General features: G+C 38.8%; 1 protein-coding gene and 1 pseudogene across 1 annotated transcript in view; both read right to left on the bottom strand.

The window, feature by feature from the left end:
- Elovl7 (ELOVL fatty acid elongase 7) overlaps nt 1–22116 on the bottom strand; it is a 206562-nt gene that overhangs the window by 106061 nt on the left and 78385 nt on the right. The window lies entirely within an intron of this gene.
- LOC101586817 lies at nt 17378–17829 on the bottom strand (annotated as a pseudogene).

Here is a 22116-nt window from a genome sequence, read left to right as displayed (position 1 = left end):
CAATGAGACAGTTTCAAACCAAATTGGTAGGACAGTTTCAATAACTAACACATTGCATACATTCCTCCCAGTGGCTAATTGCTGTACAAGATGCGGACATGATATCCTATCTACAAACACCATTAGAACAAATCACTCTAAGAAAGAATTCTGATTGTTATGTGAAAAAACTTTGGTTCATCTATTGTTCCAGCTTTGTAAGGTGTATTTTATTACTCTTCTACAAATGAAGAATTAACTTAGGGTGTTAACTTGCAAAAATCAAATAGCTAATCAGTGGTGAGTGACTCCATAATAATTTACATAGGAAGCTCTGCCTATGTTTAGGCAAAATTGCATGTTTATTCCACTGGAGCTTATATCTTTACAATGCATAAAACTTTGTCATTCACCCTTACTGTCAATGAACTTTAGTCTTTGCTATAAACCTCTATGTAGCTCACAGAAAATGCCATTTTAGAATGCTTTTTAAAAGTTCTTAAAATGTGTGGTTTTAGAACATAATTCCATACACCATACATTATAAAAATAATAGTCAACTAAGAACTGAATCATAATAAGTTGTGAACAGTTGTTTTTACTCAGTTAAGGACTTTGTAGTGGTGTTTTTCACTGTCATAATTTTACATTCCTTTTTTTTTGTGACTGCCTCAGCCTGCCCTGGGGGGTGGGGGCACTGGCCTGGCATGTGGTGCCAGGGTTCAAACCCTAGTCCCTGTAGTTGCCTAAGCTTTCCTAAGCAGGCTCTTTAGACTGCTGAGCTATCTCACCAGCCCATCCTTTTCATTTCCTTTTAAATTGTAGGAAAAAAAAAGTTTTTTAAAAATTGTCCAGTTTCATGTACTTGGTTGTAAATTCAAGATTAAGCTTCATATTTTCTAATTTCTGAACACAGCACCTTGGCCAGCTTGGCCAGCTAGACAGACTTGGTTTTCCTTTTTTCTTTCTTTTTTTTAATTTATGTGCTTGGTACAGGGTCTCACTACACAGCTTGGACTCATAGCAATCCTCCTGCTTTCAGCCTCCCCAGTGCTGGGATTACAGGTGTGCACCACCACGCTCAGACTCCGTGGCCTGTTCAGCATGCCCAGGGGTGGAGCCAGTGCAGCATGTGGTGCCGGGGATCAAACTCCAGTGTCTGCGCTTGCCTAAGCACGTGCTTAGTCTGCTGAGCTATCTTGCCGGCCCAGACCTGGTTTTCTGATTTCTAATTCTTTGTTATCATTTATTTCTTTATGGAACCACAATAATTCTGTAATAACAATAATAATTTATTATATTTATAATGATTTATAATTTTAAAATTATCTTACCATTCCTTAATATCTGTAGTGATCATTACATGGCTATTTCTTTCTCTCTTTTTTTTTTGCCTTCAATATTTGAGATTTTATTGGTTGAGTTGAAGACCAGTACACATGATTCACTTTGTACACAACTCTTAACACACATACCAAAAGAGCCAAGTGTTGCTTTCAATTATTCCAGTGAGTCTCCAGCTTCAAATTTAGAGGCAAAGTTTTGGTAAGAGGACTAAGTACAGTACCTTCAAATGCTAACGAAGTGTTACTTAAGTCCCACCAATTCACACTTCTGCATCATACACACTACAGGCTCAAGTTTTTGATCTTTCACAGCACATTAACAAAATGAAGCCGGTCAGACTACCACCACCAAGGGTGTTACAGAGTGCACACCATTCTGACAGGGCACACTTAGGAAGTAGTTTTCTTTAGGAAACAATTCTACTAAAAACATGCGAATAGAAGTCATTTAAAATATCCAATGGCCGGCCAAATAGCTCAGTGGATTAAAATGCTTGCAAGCAGGCGCAGGAGCCGGGGGTTCAATCCCTTGGCCTGCCCTGCCGGCCCGCCTGTGGGGTACACTGAGACTGCAACTGAGACTGGGTGTGGTGGCACGCACCTGTATTCGCAGCTCTTGGGAGGCAGTAAACAGGAGAATCACTATGAGTCTGATCTAGTAGTGAGATCCTGAACACCCCGTAGACCCTTCCCTAATATACAGAAAAAAAAAAACAAATAAATAAAATATCCAAGACATATTAAATGCATGACTATCATTCCAAACTGCCATTTAGTATGCTTTGTATTGCAGGATATAAAACTAACACACACCTAGGGAATGTTAAGCTGATACCCAAGACAATGAAAGCCTGACATAATTCAAAATCTCACTATTTCTGGTTGTACAAAAAAAAAAAAAAAAAAAAAAACACTCAGAGAATGAAAATTCTCAAAAAAAAAAAAATCATTTACACTTAAAAACTGCAATGAGGTGGGATTCTCTCCTTTTTAAAAATGTTCCTAGAGCTACTAAAAACCTTGCATTTACAAAATAGTTGATAAAAATAGCTCTCTGGATTGTACAAAAAAGGAGACAGGAGGCACTGATAAGACACGGTGTGTGAATAATCACACGTTGGCTTCGTTCTCTTCTGCTTCATCAGAGGCTGCCCTCTCCTCCGTTTGAGTTTCTCCATTTTCCGCAGGTGAATCTTCCTTGGTTTCTTGATACTTCAGCCTGTTTCCCCTTGGCTCCCCTTTTCCCTTTTGCTTGCAATTTTTTGTCCGAAGATTTATCCTTTGTCACTGCCTTTTTTTGGCTTTGTTGCCACTTCAGCGGGAACAGGTTTAGCAGACAACCTAGCCCATCTCCTCTTGGGCTCCTCCTTCACTGCCCTTTCGGCAGCGGCGAGCTGACCTTCCTCTTGGGCATCTCGGTGAGGAAAAGGGGCTGGGGGCTGCGGAAGCTGTGGGCTGAAGAACATGGAGCTCCGCAGCTCGACTGCGACCCTTCCTTCTGCCACCAGAGCTGCTGGGATCCATGGGACTGGGGCGGGGGCAGAACCGGATCGGTTATTTTTAATAATGTTTTCCATCATACTTACTGAAAATGATAAAATTTTGCATGCGTTACATAACAACATTAGGATGGCTCAATAATACCTAACTCAATTCTCAACAACTCATATGCACTGTTTCTAATCTTAGCAAAACTTCGAATAGTGTGTTTACTTTAAAAACACACAGTTTGACACACCAGTGGATGAAGACACCCTTCCAGGGTAAAGAGCAGCAGGAGAGCTAAGTATCTGAGTCACACGCTCAGCTCTCCTGCTGGTGTTTGCCTAAGAAAATGTGAACAGACCCCACTTTAGTGCGGGTGCTAACCCTTGACACAGGATTAAATAAATAAAAGAGGTGGTTTGTGCAAACAGGAGCCAATCCTTTGTTAAGAACTGCCCGCCAGTGCCAAGGCCCATGACCACTTGGCTAGAAACCCTGAAAAGCTGATGCAAGGACTGCTGATCAATAGATAAAGGTTTAAACACAGGATGAACTTAAGCCAGTTGGTCTTACACATTGATTTAATTGTGACTTTAATGACAGGCTAGCAAAGTAGGTTAGGATTAGGGCATTCAGTTCTTCCCAAGCTATGTAAGACATGAACATTGAAAGCAGCACCTACACTCGGGAACCAAATCCACCTGCTGCCTTTGCGAGTGGCTAGTTAAGAAGGTTCAGTGCATGCATTTGTAGACGTCTACTCTGTGACAGTCACAACACTGTTTGTCTTTGAATTTTCTGTGGCCTAATTAAAAATGAAAAAAGAGAACAGTAAGATGGCAGCCAAAGAACTCTGCCTCCTGTATCTGAGGAAGGTGCTGATGGATCCAGTGAGATAAATGTTTTATTGTAATACATGACTTGTAATAATTCCAGGCACCAAGGAGGCTCACGACAGTGACTCCAGGAAGGACATGATTTCATGTAGTCTCGGCCAAGAAGAAAGGCCATGCATTTGTGATTGAATGTCGTTAAATATGTCCTCTGAATCTACTACCTTTCAGAATTAAGAAAGAAGAAGAACCAATTCTATCACAAACGCTAGGTTTAAGCTTCAGATGTCTAGAATGTCATCGTGACACAGCAAGGTGATTTTTCTCCTTTTTGTTCGTTTCCTCCGTTATACTTAATGCAAGGGAAAATGTGAAGGGTGCAGGGCTTTTTGCCATTCTATTTCCGGTGTGGTTGGATTGCTCTTCAGTTGTCTGCTTTAAGGATTCTCCAGAGATATCGTCTCAGTACTTAATTTCTGAATATGGAAAAACTGAAGCGAAAAGAAAGGAATTTGTCATTCCATTTTCCTATGTAATTTAAATAGTGTACTGAAATGTGTTTAGCTTCTCTAATCTGCCACAGTTGTATTTTTAAAGACCCAATCGGAAAGAAAGGAAAGCCGTATTAATATGCTGGGCTGCAAAAGGCTCAAGTCAACAACTTCTGACGTTGCTGGTCCTACGGATAACCCACTACTATTATGGCCTACTGGGCTATATTGGAATATTTTGCTGAATTCATGCACCTACAATTTTTAAATGGCAAGGGAATACCCATCTCTGACAAAACTAAATAAAAAAGGGGATACAAATGAAGGATCATTTGTATCTGTATATACAAAATAGGATAGATATACAACTACTGTGTCTTAATTCAATGAGAAGAAACATTTGTACTAATAATGTTTGGGAAGGATATCATGTCTGCATCTTGTACTATGAATAACCACTACGAAGACAACAATATGCAATGTATTAATCATTGAAACTGTCCTACTAATTGGCTTTGAAACTGTCTCATTGCTATTTGTTTCTCAATAAAATTATTTTTTAAAAAAAGACCCAATCAGGTATATCACTAAATAAATACTTCTCATTTAGCAGTATATGTGCTTAATATAGAATTGGAGGTTTTTCTTTCCATTTTGAAGTAATACCTTTTCTTGAAAGAAAATTGGGATTAGTCTGTAGATTTAAACTTTTTCTATCTTCGTCCTATTAAAATTTTTAATAATAGAGCTAAAGGGTTTCATATTCTGGTATCTCACCAGTAGTGGGCTCTGCAGGCCTGTGTGTCCCTTACTAAAAAGCCATCATGTTGATGTTATTTTTTATCATAACTACAATAATATAAGGATTTGTCTCCGGGGCTTCCTCAGATAGTCCTTGTGGGGTGGTACTGCCTCATAATCTCTTCCTCTTTTCATTAAAAATTCAATTGTCATAAAAAAATAACATTTCCATCTTAGCCATTTTTAGGAGCACAGTTCTGTGGTATTGGGTACATTCACACTGTTGTGCAATCAGTACCAGCATTCACATCTAGAATGCTTTTTATCTTGAAAAACTGTACATGCCGAGCATGACAGGTATTCTTATTCCTTGGTGGAGTAATTGTTCCTGTGAGCTAATCTTCAGGAAATAACTAAGCAACATAAATAGCCATGAGGACTGATCTAAAAGAGCAGCATTATCAAAAAAGACAAACAACTGAGAATGGATGTGTATTTCTCTCCTTTCTTTCTTTCTTTTTATTTTTTTCTGTATTTTAGGGAAGGGTCTACAGGGTGTTCAGGGTCTCACTACTAGATTGGACTCATAGTGATTCACCTGTTTACAGTCTCCCAAGTCCTGGGATTACAGGCACATGCCACCATGCCCAGTCTCAATTGCTTTCTCAACATGCCTCCAGGGTGGGGCTGGCGTAGCAGGCCCAGGGATCGAACCCCTGGCCCCTGCTTGCAGGCGCTTTAATCCACTGAGCCATTTGGCTGGCCCTGGATGTGTATTTCTTTCTCTCATTTTATTTTATTTAATTAATTTATTTATTTTTGGTGGAACCAGGGATTGAACTCAGGCCCTTGCACTTGCCAGGGAAGAGCTTGTTCTACTGAGCTATCTCCCCAACTCAGGATGTGTATTTCGAATATTGTGTTAACTTTATGTTTTATAGAAATGATGCTATGCAAACTGTGCGGGAAATAAGGACAGAGCCTATTAACAAAAAGCACGAAACATAATTACAGCGTGTGTACTATAATTTCAAATTTATGTAAATAGTTCTGTAAGTGGAACAAACATGAAAATCTGCACTTGCACATGAAAGGGGCCATCTACAAGTCCTGAGGCTGGGCACTTCCAGAGCAATTAGACACGCAGACTTCGGGTCTCATTCCAACAACAATTTTTATTTCTACAAAATCCTCAGGCAGCCTGAGGAGATAGCTCAGCAATCTAAGTGCCTGCCTTGAAAGTGCAAGGCCCTGGGTTCAGTTCCCCTGGGTCCCCCGTGCCGGGTATAGAAAGCAGGTGTGATAACATAAGCCAGCAGGCTGAGACAGGAGATCACTCTGAGCCCAATTGCGTAGCAAGACCCTGTACCAAAGAAAGAAAGAAAGAAAGAAAGAAAGAAAGAAAGAAAGAAAGAAAGAAAGAAAGAAAAGGCTAATTTAAAAAAAAAATCCTCAGGCAATCTGTACGTGGAGGAAAGTCTGGGACACAATTACTTCTTGATGATAACAAATCCATAATGAATTATTTGGGAATTATGACTATGTAGATCACCAAAATCTTCTTTTTTGGCTAATATTAGACTTTAAATAGTGATTTTCATTTTTTCCTTTTTCTAAAGGGTGGGTAGAAATATGTGTGCATGTATATACAGACAGAAGCCCTGAGCCCCAAGCAGGTATGTGTGATAAGACATTGGACTCAACTTACCTACCATTAACATTTAACAGAAAGAGTGCAAGCATTTAGGGACACCATAGTAGCAGTGACATAAGTGGGTTAAACATTACACTTACACATTCAACAGACTTGGGTTTAAAGTCTATTTTTTTGGTTCCATATGAATGAATGATTTCACCTTTGAGTTTCATTCTGCTAAAATGTTAAATGAAAATTACATTACTTACAGTTACTGTAAAAAAAAAAGCAAGTGAAATAATGCATCTGAGAGCACCAGAGATTTAGTCAATAAGTGACTAAATGTATTAATTCCTACGCATGTTTAAAGGTTTAACATTCCTTCACTTGTATCTATTGTTTCTACATGGACAAGAATTTGTAGAATGAGATGGAGGGGGTGGAGAGGAAGCACAAAATACTTCTCAACTAGTAATTCTCCGTAGTCCCTGGAAAGAACTACAAACTAGTAGACTGTTATGGCCTTATTCACATTTGTTTAGAACCTAGCTGCAAAACCTACACCCTATCCACTATACTCTTCCTTTCCAAATGCAAATTGGAATGTGTTGAACAGATTTAAACACAGAACTACATTAAGCTTTGCCCTACGGTTTTCTCTTTCCAGTTCATCTTGGCATTTCTGCCTTTCTAAACCATTAGCATAATCAAACCACCTGTGGACTAAAATGAAGTCCACATAAAAACTAAGGCAGGAAGGGCTCGAGCAGGTGTAAGTGCTCACCGTGGTAGCACTTTACACATACAAAAGCTCACCGTAAACAGCAGCCTTGGTGGCGCTGGCATAAAAACAGACACGTAAAGCAATGGAATATAATTTACGATCCAGAAATAAATGCACACGTCAAAGCCAACTGATTCTTGATACAAGTGCCAAAAGTTTAAGTAGGAGGAAAAACAGTGTCTTCAACAAGTGGGGCTGGAGAGAGGGGGTGCCCACATACAGGAGACTGAAGCTGAACCCATAGCTCTCACTTGATACAAAAATTACCCCAAATGAGTGAGAGACATTAATTAAAACCCATGCTTTGACAGTAGTACAAAAAACATTCATGAAATTTCTAAACAATTTTTATTTTCAAGAGAAAAATGCAGGGGGCATGCTGGTTAGCTCAGTTGTCTGAGGACAAACCCAGTCAGCCACAGGGGACCGTGGTTCATTCCCCAGCTCCCCATGCCTTATTGGACCTGCCCTTAAGGCAGGCTGAGCCAGCCAAAGAAAACAAAGTAAAACAAAACAAAACAAAACAAACAAACAAAAAACTCCTCAAAAAATGCAAATAATAATAAAACAGTTTCAAAACAAGTTACTAGGAAAGTAACGATTAATACACTGCATATTATCATTTCCATAGTAGTTATTCAGAATATAAGATATAGCCAGGAAATATTGTTCAAACAAAATTAGCTCAAACCTTTCATTTCGATGAACTAAAAAACTAGCTGTATAACTATCTTAACTGTCTTGTGGGAGGGGAATATACATATATATTTTTCCCCCTTTTCCCATCCTTCCTGTTCCCTTTCCCTCATCACAGTTTCTCTTTTCTTTGAACAGTTTCCTCCCAATGTACAATATCTATTATATATTTTGGATCTGATTTACTCATTCTGTTTCTCACACCAGGCAGACAATATGATATTTACACATGGGAGTCTGATCTATTGCACTTATGAGTATGGTCTTAAGTTGGATCCATTCACCTATAAAAGTCCTCTTTTATGGTTCCATTATATATTTAAAAACACATCTTTTATCCATTTCTTGGTTGATGGACTAGCTATTATAAATTGTGGCGCTGGAAACAGGGATATGTGAATATTGCTGTGGTATATTTTTACTTGTTCCAGGAAGAAGGGGAATTAGCTGGGTCAAATAGAATTTCTGATCCTAACTTTATTTATTTATTTATTTATTTATTTATTTATTTTCCTGTAAAGCATCTCACTATGCAGCTCACACTCATAGCAATCCTCCTGTTTGCAGCCTTCCCCGCAGCTGGGATTACAGGCATGGGCCACCACATCCTGACACCATCACCAGCTCAGTGTGCCCCAGTGGTGGGGCTGGCACCGCATATAGAACTAGAGATCAAACCCCAATCCCTGTGTTTGCCTAAGCAGATACTTAGTCCACTAAGCTATTTTGCCAGTCCTTCTGATCTTAACTTTTTGAGGAATTTTCACACTGATTTTCACAGTGGTTGCACTAGTCTACACTCCTAAGAGTAGAGAAGGATCTCTTTTCCCCCATAACCCCCCCCCAGCATTTGTTATTGGTTGGGGAGAGGGAAACTCAGTGTTTGTTTGTTTTTCATTTTGTGTATTTGGTACTGGATTGCACTATGCAGATTGGACTCATGGTGATCCTCTTGTTTTCAGCCTCCCAAGTGCTGGGATTACAGGCATACACCATCATGCCTGGAATCAGTGCCAGCTTAGTTCCTCCAAGGAGTAGGCCTGGCGTGGCATGCATGACCAGGAATCAAACCCTGGTCCCTACACTTGCCCAAGGAGGCACTTAGTCCACTGAGCTGTCTTGCCAGCCCCCAAATTTATTTATTTATTTATTTATTTATTTATTTATTTATTTATTTATTTTTGCAGTAGCAAGGATCAAACTAAGGACTTTGTGCTTGCCAGGGAGGTGCTGTGCTGCTGAGCTATATACCTGTCCTTCAGTGTTGTTTTAATTTGTGTCTCTTGAATGACCAATGAAATTCAATGTTTGTAAATGTATTTATTTGTCATTTGTATTTCTTCATCAAGAACTGTGTATTCATCTTAGATGCCCATTTTTTGGATAGGGTCTTTGAGTCTGGGAGACCTGATTTTTTTAAATGATATTTTCTAGATTTAACTCTTCTTTGAAACAAATTTTCCCATTCTGTGAGTTCTCTTTTCACTCTGGCAGTGATTTCTTTTGTTGTGTAAAAATTTAATAAGCTGAAATTCTACTTGCTGATTGTTTATAGTATCTCACACATAGTCTAGGTTTTGTGGACAGGAACATAGTGAAAATGGTTCTATTCTCCAAACTGTTACAGAGATTTAATGCAATATAAATCCAAACACCATTAGTACACTTCACAGAATTATAGAAAACAGTCCTAAAATTCATTTGGAAGCAGAAGGGACCTAGAATAGCAACTCCGGGCAACAAGGGCAAGTCAGAAGGCATTACAATCTCAGACCTGAAACTATGCTATGAAGATACTGTGATAAAATCAGCATGGTATTGGCAAAAAACAGACTCAAGGATCACTGGAACGGAATAGAAGATTCAGAGGGGCCTGCCCATTAGCTCAGTTGTTTAAGAGCCTGCTTCAGCAAAGCAATCAGGCGCAGAATTCTGTGGCTCGATCTTCATGGCTTACCAGACCTGCCCTTAAGGCACCCTGAGCCAGACAAAGGGGGGGAAAAAAAAGAGTAAAAGATTCAGACGCAACTTCAAGCACATTCACCCACTTATCCTTAACAAAAGAATCAAACATGTTCACCAGAAGAAAGATAGCCTCTAATAAATAATGATGCAAAAACTGGTTTTCCATATGCTGGATACTGAAACTAAACCCGTGTCTATCAATACGTACTGAACTAAAGTCAAAATGCACCGGATATCTAAATATTAAAACAGAAACACTAAATTTACTAGAAGAGAAAATAGATAGAATCTTGAAGACATAGGTGCAGGCAGAGACTTCATCAATGAAACTATTTTAGATATTGAAAAAGGCAACAATTTTCTGAATAGGATTCCAGTAGCCCAGGAAATAAAGGAAGGATCGACAAAAGGGATTATATCAAATTAAAAAGCCTTTGCACAGCAAAATAAGCAATCAATACAGTAAAAAGTAAATCAATCAGAGTAAAAAGACAATTTATAGAAAGAGAAAAAATTTTTACCTCATCTGGCAGAAGGTTAGTGTCTGGATATATAAAGAACAGAAAAATTAATATCAAAGCATAAATTGGTTATATTTTCAATTAACCAAACTTTAAGATTATTTGAATTTGAGAAACCATGTAAATCAGAATCATAAAAGTAGAGGGAACCCACCTGGAAAAGATCTTACCAAACATATTTTCTCAGCAAGTAAAGCTGTGTCAGCAAATACAATTAGATGCATAACTTAACACTAAAATTTTAAATTAAGCCTTTTCATTCCATATACATTTTTTTTTCATTTCTACATGAACTACTAAATATCACTACTAAACTTTGCTAAAAAAATTTAGCAGAAAAAAGGATAATTGTTCCAGCCTCAAGTTTGAGAGATTACCATTACTTTCAAAATAACTTCAAAAAATATTATGCTTTATGTTGCTCATCCTGATATACTTCTAGTCCATAAGTAAGTCTAATTTTTACTCAATAATTAAATTCTATTATAAAATACAGTTGAGGCACATTGCTACAAGAAATGCAGTTGACATGAGTTATTGTTACATTAACAAGATGGCAACAATGTTAATTTCTGCAATTTAGGGTGGGGGCTTCCAATGTGGCATTGAAGTTGTATGGTTGACCTCATTGGGAGGAAAATCAGTAAACCAAGGTAATTCAAAAAGTTTCTATTTGAATATTTGGAGGCAAAATAAATTTCCATACAAGTTGGTAGTATATAATGATTACATTCATCACACATAATACATCTTATACTTTTTCCATCCCTGTATTCACCCTTTCTTTCTCCTTTCACCTGTTAACTGTATGTTGGAGAAACACATCAGAATTTAAGTTAAGTATTAGTAGAGTTTAGATCTAAAATATTTTCCATAAGGCTCACTGTCAGAGGTGGAACCTGGCTGGAAAGGGCAGGTCACTGGGCGTGTGACTTGGGAGGGTGTATTCTCACCTAGGACTCTCCCCTTGTCACTCTGCTACTTGGCTTCTACTTGGTGAACAGCTTTCTGCCGTGCCACTTCTGCCTTGTAGCCACCCAGCCATGGACGCAGGCACTAAACCTATCAGCCCAAATAAGCCTCTCCTCCTTCCTTTCAGTGGTGTCAAGGACTTTGTCTTAGGGACCCTAGAAAATTTCTAATATTTATAATTTGTCAACCAATGTATACTTATTCTTGACCTCAATTTAAAACTGTCAACATAAACATACCATCATTTTCAACTTGAGTATTTATATAATCTTTATGACCTGATTCAGCTGCTTGTGATTTTTCTCCATTATGTTGAACAAGAGTAGCAACACATCCTAACGCTCTCCTCACATCCCATAATTTTACCTTACTGTCAGCACGGAGAAGAACTGAATGTTACACTGACAAGATGTAGCTAGGGTAGCAACCGCACCCTCACCCGCTCTTTCAGCATGATGGCTCACAGAGGCTCCATTATACTAACACTGATGTGTTTGCACAATGGGATTGTTGTACTTTAGCTTTTTCAGCAAATACCCAACACTCAGCAGTTGCATAAGATATGAAAAAGTGGCAAGAAAAGATAACTTTCTGTTTTTAAGATCACTTGGAAAAATAGTGCTGCTCTTTATGTTGCTTTTGATTATGTGAACATCTTGTCCCACAAGGCTCTGGCAAGTTTGCTACTATAACATTTCTGTTGTTAATACTCAAAGGCCGTCTAGATAGTCAGTGAACTACTTTCATTTCAATAATTTTTTGGATTGGCTCTGTAGCTCAGAGCACAGTGCCGACTTATCCTTCATGAAGTGACCAGTCCAATCCCCAGCACTGCCAAATTAAAAAAAAAATTAATTTTCATGACTTTGATGTTTTAATTTTTTCTATGAAAACCTAAGGAAGGAGCAAAAGAGGACAATGTATTTTCATTTAAATTTGTGTGCTCAAAGCCATTCTTTGTCAATTAAATAAGAATTTCATTTAATGTCTCCTAGAAATTACATTGATGTTCATTTTCTTTCAAGAAAGGCAAATCTATCCATGATCACACATTGATTTCAAAGCTACTCCAAAAGAAAGGAGAGAGAGAGAGAGAGAGAGAGAGAAGAAAGAAGAAAGAAAGAAAGAAAGAAAGAAAGAAAGAAAGAAAGAAAGAAAGAAAGAAAGAAAGAAGGAAAGAAAGAAAGAAAGAGTCTATGTGCTCCTAATCAGTTCAAGTCATGGTATCCTGTCTTTACAAAGACTTCTATGATATTTCAAATCTTTGAGGTTTTCATGTTAGTTTAATGAGAGGGCATTATATTAAATTTTATGAGCTGATTCATTGCTGTAATTATGATTCTTCTTACAGATCACCATCAAAGCTAGCCAACATAACAGTCAGCAGAAAGCTAGTACACCCCATTCTCAGGTTGATTTTCTTTGTCTTTGGCCAAGGAAAATGTCTACAATGACAGGAGTAAGAATTTAAGTCTCTTCTCAAACATCTTAGATTTGTGCATATCCAACTCTTAATAGTCATTATTAGGTCCAAATTGGTCCTGATTCAAATTCCTGAAGGAGCCCCAAGATTGGAAAGGCCCCCAGCTCCTCTGATATGGGGAAAGCCAGATCAAGCACAAACCAGAATATAAACCCACCCGAGCCAGGACCCAGTGAGCACCTAGCTCTCACCTTTACATCTCTCAGGCCAACTTTTCCCCTGCTATGGTCTCAACTTGCTATACTTCAGAAACCATAAATTTGAACATCACATTCTGCAAACTATTAATAGAAGCTTTGGGGGGACTAACCTGTGAGGAATGCTGGCACCTTAAAAAAATAGACACAGATCTTTATTAAAGTGTTTGTATCAAAGTAGAGGTCGAGGATGCAGCTCAATGGTGAAGTGTATGGTAAACACGTATGAGGCCCCGGATTCAATCTCTAGCACACATACACAGAATTACACCATAATCTTCAGTTACTGGTTCCTATTTCTCATTGATAAATTTTCTTACTCTGACATGTATACTTCTGCCTCACTGAGTCCCTGACACCTTGCGGGAGACCACTATGTAGCAGCTCTGAGTAGGATTTAAAATTCACCAATTAGGGGGCCTGGCCCTAGCTCAGGCCTTTAAGTGGCTGCTTCCACAAAGCTGTCAGCCTCAGGTTGCTGGAGTTCGAACCTCACACCTCTCCCGCTGGCCAAAAGTGCCCTGAAGGCATTTGAGCAACAAAAAAATAAAAAAAATAAAAAATAAATAAAATTCACCAATTGTCTTTCCATGTTTACTTGTGAGACTGGCCAAGGCCTAGGCCCCTCTCTGGAGATGGTCAGTGGGCTCATAGTAAGTGAACCTCTGTGAGTCACTGGTGCTGGCTGAGGCCTGCAGTGGCCTGTGATGTTGTGACACCTCAAACAACAAGACAAAGCCACAGCTGAGAACACCTAGCTCCAACCCCTATGGACTACATAAAACCTGTAGTTGCAGGCACCTCACTCCTGTGGCGAACAACTTCCTGGAGAAGTTTTCCTAAATTAACTTAATGTATTATTGGAGAAATCCTTGAATAGACTCCCAAGGTCCTGCTCAGATTCCCGTGTTTTCTTTAGTATTCCCCTCCCTTGTTTGAAAATCAAATAAATACAAGCCACCCAGAGAAGTTCTTTGTCTTAGCTCCCAGAGAATCTTGAATTCTGTTAAAGGCTTTTGATCCTCCTGGAGCCCTAAAAATTATACCACTTGTTTCTTTTATTTAAGTTTTCACCACCGCCAAATTTGGGAGATTGCAGCCCTGATCAGTTTGCTGTAACTAAGAGATTATATTAACCCATTAATCCCTCCTGTGGGCCTTTTTGTGATTTCCTTCTTTCTTGACACTCATGATTTCAACATGTTCAGGCACAGGTGCATTCTCTCTGTTAAATATTGGAAATTATTACATGTATGTAATCTGATGCTTTGCTTCCTGTGGCGTAGGAGAGCTATGCTTTACACATAAACCTGAGCACATTGAATTCGCCTAGGTGTGCCTAATGAGCTCCCTCTCATTCAGTCTCCCATTGCAGATCTTTACCAGAATCTCTCAAAGCTGCAACCTCATTTCCTTAATTCCAGACAGTATCAAGTCTCACTCTATTAGAACAAAACTGAGGTCCTTAAATTTGTAGTCCTTCACCTTCTCTGCCAAAGCAGCCAACGTACCTGGATTCAGTCCCACCCTTACTTCCATTTAGTCTTATGTGCCTGCCCACCCTGCGTCATCTCCAGTGTCTACACCCAACTACTTCTCCCCTCCTGGCTGTTCAGTGTGATGCAGCGTCAGTCATTCCTTCTACTGCTTATCTTCACCTGTTTTTGTCTACTGGGACTTTCTTCTCTGCAAATAAATACGGAATATACTTCCCTTCAACAAACAATCCCCCCAAATTTAGATGACTTCTTCTTTTCCTGTATTACATCTACCAAAAATGTATTCTTCAGGATGCCCTCTGGTCACTGATTTTTTTTTCTGCATAAATTGGTAGCTTCCCAATGTTTGTTCCCTAGCAATACTTATTGCCAATAAATTGAAATCAAAAAATGGGTGCACATTTCTGTCACATACAAATTAATTCTAAACTAAAGAAAATTAATAAAAAACAGCTATTTTAAAATTAATACCATGACATACTTTTTGTGTCCAAAAAATGACACAACCAAATGACTCGCTAGTAGTCCTAGTTCATTTGCGTAGCATCTTGCTTTCTCCTGGTTCCTATGGGGAAACACCTGAGAGACTCTCCTTGAAAGAAGAACAGTTGTCTCCGTTTGGCTGTGCCTGACCCTATTTCCATGTATTGATTGGTACAGAGCTGGTTAGAACTTTGCCTCATCCCTTCAACTGACTTTAAGCAGTGCATATTGTTCTACCTGAGGTGCTGGAGGCAGTCTTTGAAGATGGCATGCATGTTTCCTTGATACCCTCACCTGCTACTTGTCGCGCGCTGTCCCTTGAACGAGAGCACACAACACCTGCATGGCAATCCAAGCTCTTTATTGTTCCCGTTCACAGCAACCGAAGCCTCTACACGTCCGTCCGCTCAGCCGCGGCTCACTACTTGTGCTTCCTCCGGATCAGGGAGGTGCGAGTATATATGTAACACGTAAACCAATCAGGGCAAGGCAGATTCAGACAGGGGATAGGTTGGCGTCACCAGTAGCTGGGCAAGGTTGATAACAAGGAAGGCTGTTTACAAAGTATAGCAGTCAGGAAGCAGGAAATGGGTGCCATCTTAATAACATGGCTTGGGCGCAGCCCCCAACAGCTACTCTTTAATATTAGCTGGGTTTGAGCCAGGATGAAGAGTCAGTGCTCCACACCATTGGCTGGAATTGAGCCTTGTGATAGAGGCTGTGACTTCCTGGGGCTTGAAAGATTACACATCAGAGCTGAAGCACCAGATCCCAAAACATTAGATATTATCTCAATTATGTAACATAGATTACTCTCTGCATATCCTTCTCTCTGAATATTGCAGAGGCAAATCCAGGCCTCCTACCTAGCCCAGCTCACAGCACTCACCTACTACTTGCAAATCTCAGTCATTCATCCTCAAGCCACTCCTCCTTTATGTCTGAATAAAACCTGGGTTCGGTCCTAGGTCAATACCTCTGCTCTGGATAGCCATCAGCATGGCTGGACTTAGCACCCCATGGCTCTGCATAACTATACAAATGCTTCAGGTCTTTATTCTCATCATTGGTTGCACTGGAAGTGGTAGATTGAAATCAACTTGATGGAATTCTAATAACTTATCCATGAGATTACAAATATAAACCAAGGACCAGTAAGGGCTCTCTATGGGTTCCAAAGGTGAAAATCTTTAAGATGGATAGTTAGGATTAGGGTTTTAAAGTACACTAAGATTTCTTTGGGTGACATGAATTAAAATCTCTTTAATATTTGTGCAGTGGCTAATAAATATTCTAAAAATAGAAATCGCTATAAATATAGTCTCTTTAACATGCTTATTATAAATTACCAATGTTAATTTAAAAACCAATTAATTTACAATTTACTTGATATTTGCCAAGCTATAATCATATCATGGTGACCAGGAAACTGCCACAATGTCCTGTCTGTGACCTGCAAATAACAACTGAGTGAAAAATTTCAAAAATGAAATACAATAACCACTTGGAAAAAAAGATAAAGTTCCAAACACATTTCCTAACTCTAAATGAAGTACTATTAAGTGATTAGATATGTTCATTTTTTCCTGTTTATAATAATTGTAGTTTAAATTTTAATGTGAGCTCTTTTTTTTTTTTTTTTGGTGGAACCAGGGATTGGTTGGGGCTGGGGAGATGGCTCAATAGAAGAAACGCTTGCCTGGCAAGTGCAAGGGCCTGAGTTCAATTCCCCATTCCACATTAAAAAACAAAACAAACAAACAAAAAAAAAAGCCTATGGCAATATTCTTAACACATGGTATTTTAATATAAGAGGAGTGCTCTGCATGGAAAAGTTAAGTGAGTGATATTTAAAAAATTTAGATTCTAGTTTATGTCAGTCCAACCATATAATTCAAGTTTATTTCTTTCTATACCATGGGACCCTTGGAGTAATATATAAAATAAACAGTTTAAAGACATAAAAATATTCTCCAGTTCTCATAAGCTTATAACAAAAAAATGATTGGAGCATTTGCATAATTTCTTTTCCTAGAAAGCACAGGTGGCAAGTTCATAGGATAAGTGATTTCAATATTTTAATTCAGTTTTAACTAAATGAGCTATATAAATCACAAATTTTCATCTGCCTAGGTTAAAGCAAGAGAAATTCCTAGTCATATTAAAAATTTCATCAGTGTTAAAACCCAAAACCTACTGAATTTTATTTTTTTAATTTTTTTTTTCCCATTTGTTAGCATTTTAATGAGCCCCCTGTCCAGAAGCTTCAAGCTGCCAGGATACAGGCCTCCCCAACACCCTTCATCTTCTCCTCAGCTCTTCTGCTGAAGAATTTGGCTTTCACGATGACAGGCTGCTCTGGGAGCTGTCCCTTCCCAAGAACTTTGTAGTAGCCCGATCGCACTACATCAATGATGGGAGCTGCTCCAGTCTTGTTTTTGGCAGCATTTACTCGTGTCTGCTCACTGACCAGTGTCCACAATTTATCAAGGTGGACAGTTGGGCAGAAGCTCTGGTTTCTCTAAGTGGTAATGCCTCATACCAACCTTCCCAAAGTAACCTGGGTGATATTTGTCGAAGTTGATCCTGTGATGATGCACGCCACCAGCATTACCCCGGCCTCCGGGATGCTTCCGGTGCTTGCCGATGCGGCCATGGCCGTGGCTCACATGGCCCTGAAGCTTCCGGGTCTTCCTTAGTCTGGAGGGCATGTCGGCGGCCGAGACGAAAGGGCGAATTTTCTTGATAATTTATATTTTAGAGATGAATAATAATGGAATTTTTAGTCAACCTTGAGGTGTTTAGAATTAAATAATACTGAATAAAAGGTAGCAAAATAATTTAAATCAGTGGATATTTTCCAAAGTTCAGCAATTATTCTAAAATATTTGTACTAATCAAAAATTCATTTAAATATTAAAAGCAGCAGAACAATGTTAAACAATGCTCATGAGACAAAGGTACTGACATAAATTTCCATAGCACTTTATCCTTTTGAATATGGAGGTAATACAAAGTCTTGAGCTAGAGCCTCCATTTCTCATTTCCTCTGAACTTTCCCTGCAGCAGCTGTTCATATCAATGTCTCCTCAATGGTCCGATTTTATAAGCATAATGCACAGAAGAGTCTTTTTTTTTCCTTGTTGACTGTTAACAACTAGCATAAAATACCTCAGTCATGTCACTTACAAAGAATACATTGTTAGTAATGGTTCTTTCTATTGGATAGTTTATTCAAAGTAGTAGTTGTTTCAAAATTCTTAAAAATAGCCTGCAGAATGTGTGCACCAGATCTAGATTTTAAATCACAAAGTTGTACTTTGAGTGCTCTAGTACTCACTGTAAAGAGAGTGGATTAATATAATTTTGCTATGAGTTGTCAGCAAAAGAAAACAACACATCATGTAGAAATCATGCGATTTCATAGCATTCATTCGGACATATAAACATATATGCCAAAAATATGTTATAAATAATCTTTAATGCTTATAATTAGAAAAATTAATTGTACGTACACGTCAGTAGTAAAAGAGCTCTACTATGTTATTTTTTATTTTAAGCTACTTAGAGATTTGCAAGAAGCTGCAAAGCCATTGGATAGGGTCTGGGCTCCCTCGGTGAGTGTGTCAGGTAGCGAAGCACAATACCAAACCCAAGATATTTAGATGGGAAATTAACTGTCTCCTGCCATTGTACCACATGAAATCATCATTTAATAGCTTAGTCTTCCAAGTTAATGATATACTTCCAGCTTTAAGTATAGTAATAGATTTATAAATACACTAACCACAGACTGAAAGGAACTCTAAGACATGTTAGAGACTAATTCTCAGCCGTGTAAGCAGCTGCCTGCCATACCTCAGTCATACCATTGAGGGGCAAAGAGATTGAGGGACAGCAGCAGAAACAACGCAATCTGAGGGAGCAGACACTGGAGAGGAAAACATTGTTTCTTCCTCACATGAAAACTTTTTGTTGCAGGTGTTTCCATACAAGTGGCTATGTAATTTAAATCACAGCTTTACAGATGGAAATAATTTTCTTGTTTTATTGCATCAAATTGGAAAAGTTAAAGAAAAAGTATGGAAATTTAGTGACTTAAAGGTAACTCCTTAGGGAACAGATTTTTTCATTTTTTAATCCTGGCAGATAGCATAATGCCTAACTTGAAAACATCTGTTGAACTAAATATAAATAATTGTATTATTTTTTAAAACTTCTGATCATCTCATCTAATTAGATATGAAAAAAAGAAAAAGCATTTGACCGGTAAACAAGAGATGTACAAACCTGCTACCAAACAGTGCTTGGTGGCAACTGGAGGCTTATGATGACTATAAACTGTTTCCTCAAAATTAAATGCATCTGGAAGGGTTGGCCAAATAGCTCAGCAGGTTAAATCACCTGTTTAGGCAGACCCAGGGGCCCAGAGTTCAATCCCTGGGACTGTCACACCGGTCCCGCTCCCAGGACGTGCTGAGATGGTGATTGACACTGGGAATGGTGGTGTGCACCTGTAATCCCAGCACTTGGGAAGCTGTAAACAGGAGGATCACTATGAGTCTGATCTATGCAGTGAGACCTTGTACGCCCTATCCTCAATACAAAAAATAAAAATAAAAAATAAATAAATACATCTGCAGCCTGATAATCAAAAACATTTTATAAGTTAAGTTCTAATGATAAAACCAAAGCAGCAAACTTTCCTTTCTTCGTATTTTTTAGCAGTTTAGAAGTTGACTGTTAGCAATTGATTTGACTTAAACACAACACATTCTAGAAATTAGGAAAAGACAACCACTCGGCTCACTGCCTTCCGCTGACCTTCAGTCCAGGGAACTCGAGCCCAGCAGGGGTGAGGCTGCCAGCAATCTCCTCTCAGTTCCCTACCGTCTCAGCTACAATAACAAGAACAGTGTGTCCTCATGTAGAACTGTTCCTAGCTTGGAAATCATGCATGTTGTTATCTATGACAACAACAACAGTCTTATCACTTTGACTTCTCTCCCTCATTACTCTCAAGACACTGAGTGGAATAAGCCACAAAACCGTATCGGTCCGTGCTGTGCACATCCTTTCCTCTCCAGCCTGACTTCCAAGTTCAACAAGCCAGTATCTTTCTTGGCCACCATCTTTCTATTTATCAAGGAAGACCTCAACCCTGAATGACTCCACAAATGTATGCCTTTTCTGCACTGTATGCATGTTGATCTACTCAGGAGATGACAAACATATTGTGTAAAAGGTAAAACAGTAAAAATGTTAGGGACTGAGGACCAAATACCTATCTTTACTGTTTAACATCAAGGCAAGCAGAGACAGCTACTGAACACATTTGTGTACCAAAAAGTTTATTTCAAAAAACAAGGTATAATAAAGGCTTTCCCACATCCAATACTTGGCCAATGCCTTTTCTACACAGGTGCAGAAAATACTACAGCCTGCAGACTGATGGATGTTACTATAAAACAGCCTGTCTCTCAATGGGCTGTCAGTAAGGACTCAGTCCTACTTTTCAGGACAGTATCCTTTGCAATATTCTGTAGCTGTCTTAAATTGTTTCCATTCTCCACAAATATCCTTACTCAGTCAAAATAGGTGATTGGTTATTTTAGTTCAAAGAAAAATGAGGAACAACTCAACTTAATTTTCCCCGTGTGTTAGCAAGAAAACTGCAAAAATGTTTGCTTCTACTTACCCTATTTTTCTTCATCACTCCTGTTAAATGGAAAAAAAAAATGATCCCTGCCCATTTCAAAGCTAATCCCCTTCTCTTTTTTATTTTATTTTTTTGCCTAATCCCCCTCTGCACTATCAGAAAGCTCAGATTATCTCCTGGTATGGTAACTTTTCTTCTGCCTCAGTTCCAAGTTCAGGTCTCTGTCCTTTTAAGAACAGAGATAAAGGACACTAAGATAAAGAAATGAGAAGAGCTTTCACTTCACACTTGCTTCAATCTTCTCTCTTCTTCAAATTCAAATTTTGGCTCTTCGTAGTCCTTATAACCCATGGGATTGAAAACAACTTCATTTTCATTACTCACTCACACATCTCTCCCATTATTGTGATGATCTCATCATTTTACCTCTCTTAATTTGCCGGTAACATTCAACAAAGCTGACCGCGCCACTGTTCCTAGTTTCCTGAACTGGCTTCAGATGCTCATGTGCTCCATTTTGCTCTTATTCTCTTTGGCTACTGCTTCTCTTGCTTGCTTGTTTGCTTGCTTTTTTGTAAAAAAAAATTTTTTTAAAAATTACCAACAAAGAAAAGCCCAGGTCCTGTTAGAGTCACTGGTGATCTAATGCCAATACTTCCCAAATTCTTTAATGAAAATGAAAGGGAAGCAATGCTCCCGCACTATTCCTGGAAACAATCATTATCCTGATATCAAAACCAGAGAAAGATCCAACCATAAAAGAAAACTATGGGACTGGCCAGATAGCTCAGTGGACTAAAGCACCTGATTAGGCAGACTGCAGTGGCCGGGGTTCGATCCCCGGCATGCTGTGCAGGCCCCGCCCCTGGAGCACACTGAGCTGGTGATTGAGACTGGGTGTGGTGGTGCACACCTGTAATCCCAGTGCTTGGGAGGCTGAAAGCAGGAGAATCAATATAAGTCCAATCTGTGTAGTGAGACCCTATAGACCCTGTACTCAATAGATAGAGAGAGACAGAGAGAGAGAAAATGAACGAACTATGGACAAATCTCCTTAATGAATATAGATGCAAAAATCTCAGTAAGATTCTGACCACAGAATTCAACAAGTCATCAAGAAGATTATATACATCATGATTAAGTAGGATTCATCCCAGGAATGCAGGGATAGATCAATATATGCGAATCAATAAATGTAACATGCCATAGGAACAGAATGAAGAACCACATGATCCTCGCAGTAGACACAGAAAAAAACATTTGACTAAGTCCAACACATTCATGAAAACAGACCCTGCAGAAAATTAGAATAGATCACTATCTCTATCTTATAAAAACCATTTATG

This window comes from Octodon degus, unplaced genomic scaffold, assembly GCF_000260255.1.
Source record: "Octodon degus isolate 3935 unplaced genomic scaffold, OctDeg1.0 scaffold00001, whole genome shotgun sequence".
NCBI classification, from domain to species: domain Eukaryota; kingdom Metazoa; phylum Chordata; class Mammalia; order Rodentia; family Octodontidae; genus Octodon; species Octodon degus.
Note: the sequence above shows the minus strand (reverse complement) of the source record. Positions and strands in the feature narration are given on the sequence as shown.